The sequence below is a fragment of the Condylura cristata genome, unplaced genomic scaffold, assembly GCF_000260355.1.
Source record: "Condylura cristata isolate star-nosed mole 26May11 unplaced genomic scaffold, ConCri1.0 scaffold00014, whole genome shotgun sequence".
NCBI classification, from domain to species: Eukaryota; Metazoa; Chordata; class Mammalia; order Eulipotyphla; family Talpidae; genus Condylura; species Condylura cristata.
In genome coordinates, this window is record NW_004567115.1 from 53,050,448 (window position 1) to 53,054,077 (window position 3,630).

General features: G+C 70.1%; 1 protein-coding gene across 1 annotated transcript in view; it reads right to left on the reverse strand.

The window, feature by feature from the left end:
• FAM167A (family with sequence similarity 167, member A) overlaps window positions 1-1,383 on the reverse strand; it is a 20,043-nt gene extending 18,660 nt beyond the window's left edge. The window contains exon 1 of the mRNA XM_012724812.1: window positions 1,305-1,383. The gene's annotated coding sequence lies outside the window, so the exon portion shown is untranslated. The remainder of the gene's footprint in view (window positions 1-1,304) is intronic.
• Window positions 1,384-3,630: the final 2,247 nt, after the last annotated feature.

A 3,630-nucleotide genomic window follows, 5' to 3' on the forward strand; every position in this document is an offset into this window, starting at 1 on the left:
GAGAGGTCAGGCCAGAGAGGCCAGACCAGAGAGGGCCAGACCAGAGAGGCCAGGCCAGAGAGGCCAGGCCAGAGAGGTCAGGCCAGAGAGGCCAGGCCAGAGAGGCCAGGCCAGAGAAGTTAGACCAGAGAGGGCCAGGCCAGAGAGGGCCAGACCAGAGAGGCCAGACCAGAGAGGGCCAGACCAGAGAGGCCAGGCCAGAGAGGCGAGGCCAGAGAGGTCAGGCCAGAGAGGCCAGGCCAGAGAGGGCCAGGCCAGAGAGGCCAGGCCAGAGGCCAGGGGCTCCCCGCCTTGCGGCCCTGCGCCCCTGCTGCCCAGGGCAGCCTTCCTCTGAGTGCCCTTTCCGGGGCCAGCCAAGTGAGGCTGACTGCGCGCTTGTCTGCGATGGGAGCTGTACCTCGCGAGCTACCGTTGTGTCCCCTGGCCAGTGAGGATGTCGGTGGAAGGCCAGCCTGAGCCCGGTGTGCGTGCTGGGTGCACTGGGGACAGAAGCTTGGGCTGGGCTGCTCACAGCCTCTGGCAGCCTCGCCTGCCCCTTACGAATCCCAGGCAGGGGCTGGCAAGGGGCAGGCTGCGGGACAGCCCCCCCAGGCTGGACACACCCTTACCCCATGGGGCGGCCCTGGGGGGACAGGGAGGACTGTCCCTGGGGCAATGGAAGGGAGGGGGGGTGGCTGGGGGAACACCCTGAGCGCTGCCCGGGCCCACCCCAGGCGACCTCCCTGGAGTGCTGGGAGGCCTGCAAGTGGCTTCTGGAGAAGCTGCCTGTGGTCAAGGCAAAGGGGCAGCCAGCCAGGACCCTCCAGGAACTGCACACGCGGGGGGGCTGCGGACCAGACACACAGGGGTTTGTTTTCAAAAGCGGGATGACCACAGGCCGGTGGGCAGGTGTTCCTTCCCGCTCGCAGGGACCTTCCCGCCTTCTTCAGTGACCGCGCCTGGCCTGGGGCTGAGTCTTGGCTGGGGGCAGTCCCCGGGGCCATGTGGGCCCCGGGGCTCACAATACCTCAGCCCCTCAGAGCCTCCTGGAGCACTGGGTCGCTTCTCCCAAGTTAGGGGCTGGTTTGCCCTTGGGACAGCAACTTCCCGGTGGCCGAGCTTGAAGTAGCCCGAGGGGCCAAGCCCGAGGGCCTGGGAGCACAGCCAGCTGGACCCTGCATGTGCCAGATCTTGACCTTGGAAGGGGCCAGCTGGGAGGCCCGGGGAGGAGTCCAGCCCCTCCTCTGGGGGGCAGGGGGTGGAGAGCCCCAAGCTCGGTGGGTTGGTCGTGAGCGGGTCCCAGAGGCGCCTGGGACAGCACTTACCCGCCGGCCCCAGCTCCGGCACGGCCCCGCGGGGGACCCAAGGACGTGCGGGGAGCCCACCTCGGGCCCCAGCCGGCTGGGGTGTCACTGGTCGCGCCTCCGCTCGCCTGCCTTCCTCCAGCGCCGCCGCCGGGCTCTGGCACTATTCTTTCTTAGAAGGGACTTTTTTTTGCGTTGCGTCAGGGCGGTTGCCTGGCGACAGCCGAGCCATTCGCCAGCCTCGGTGCCCGGCCGCGCCTTAGCAGACCAGCGCCGGGCCCGACGCCAGCGGGGTCCTAGAGCCCAGCCCGCCGGCCGGCGCGGCCGAACCCAGGCCCTGCTCGGCGGCTCTGGTGAAGCCCCAAACCGCGGCAGCCTCGCCCTCGATGGCGACGTGGCTTCGCCGCTGTCAGCAGCTTGCGGCCAGGGGCCGGGCAGCCCTGCCAGAACGCTGGGCTCCAGCCGGACGCGAATCCCACGGGCTGAGCGCACCCCGGCTCCCGGAGCCGGACCAGGGAGGCCAGCAGGAAGCAGGCGCAGTGGGAGAGCTGTTCCTCCCGATGGGGCCCCACTGCGGGGAGGGGCACCCGGCCTTGCCAACCGCGGGGACCCCTGCCCCGCCCTGTGCTCTGTGGGGACCTCCCGAAGCTGGACGCGCTGGCTGGCCTCGTCCACGCCGAGCCCATGCTCTGCCCCAGCCCCAGCCATGCCCAACGGGAACAGTCACATGGCGTGGGATGGATGGGGGGTGCCTCCCCCAGACCCCTGCCCAGGACGCTGCTGGAAGGTGGCCTCCTCTCTGGGCGGCCCGAGACATGGGCAAGTCCGTCTGGGTGCTTGGGGGTGGCGGACCCGTGGGTGTTGCTGGCCTGCGGCCGGCGCCCGCCTGTGGCTTCCCCGGGCTCCGGGCGAGTGGTCCCCTTGTTTTCGGGGCTCAGCCCTGGCAGCTGTGCAGGATTCCGGGGGCTACCCGCCCCAGTGCCAAGTCCCTCAGGGTGCGTCGCCCCTTGGGGCGTGGGGAGACCCCTGCTGATGTGGCCCCTCCCAGGCCAGCTGCCGAGCCAGCAGGTGAGCTGAGCAGCTGAGGGGCCGGCCAGCCAGCCCCTCCCCCAGTCTGGCCCAGCCCCCGCCGGGCCCCAAGGCCACCACAGCCACGGAGCCCTGCACCGGCCTGCGGCCTCACAGCCGAGACCCTCCAGGCCGGGGCCCGGGCCTGGGCAGACTCTTCAGCTCAGACTCTCCTCCCGGCTCCCTCCTGCTCACAGCGCGCCACACGCCCGCCTGGTCGGGCTCTGCCCGCCTCTGGGCCTCGGCCTGCTTTGCTCCTCTGCTCTTCCAGAACCTTCTACACACCTGCCCTCCTTCTGGGGCTGGCCATATTTCCACCCTGCGGGTAAACCCCAGTTCACACCCTCACGGCCCGCCCGCCTCACCCTCACCAGCATAACCTGACCTCTATTCTAGAGTTGATTTGGTTCGTGTTTCCCTCACTCAGTTCCGGGAGGGCCAAGCTGGGTGTGCGGGCAGCAGGCTCCTCCCCACGCCGTGGCTGACCCTGCCACGGGGCCCCTGCGGAGCTTGCCCCCCACCGCCCGCAGTGGGCGGGGCCACTGGCAGCCACGTCTGAGGTGGGGCCACGCCACACCATGCACTGTCCCCCCCCAGCCTCCTCCCCGTGGCCACGTGGCTGCCCTTTTGCTTCCGGTGGGGGCACTGCCTTCTGCGCCTGTGTGGACAGGAACCAGGCTGGTCGCCCCCACGGCCCTACGAGGCAGGCGCGTCTGCAGGGACGGCGGTCTCAGCCCACGCTCATCCACGTGCCGCGGTCAGGTGCCCAGAGCGTTCTAGCGAAGAGTGGTGTGGAGCCACGCAAAGGATGTGTTTGAAATATATTTAGTGGCATGGAAACTTCCCAGGACTTCATGCCCAGTGCCCACCGCGGGAGCGCCAGGCGTCTCGGTGGACACCACGAAACCTCTCCTGATAGCTGATGGTCAGCCCCTACGTGTGTCGGGGAAAAGACCATAACCTCTGGGAAGCCGCCCGCGCCCGCCCGGCAGCCCTGTCTGTGCCCAGCAGGGCGCGAGCTCGGCCGTCTCGCCCCGGTGCCCTCTCGGCCCCTTCCCTCGCCCTTCGCTGTGCGAGCGAGCAGGACAAGACCTCCGTCCACTGCGGAATGGCGGGGGGAGGGTCTGTCCCCGCGTGGCCCAGGAAGAGGCCGGAGCTGCAGCCGGGCCGGAGTCCACCTGCCCGGCCATCGGCCTGTGCGGAGACGTCCCGCCCGGCAGCGCAGTCGTGTGGACGCTGAGCGTGGCCCGTGGTCCTGGCGGCTCCGGGGGGCTCGCCC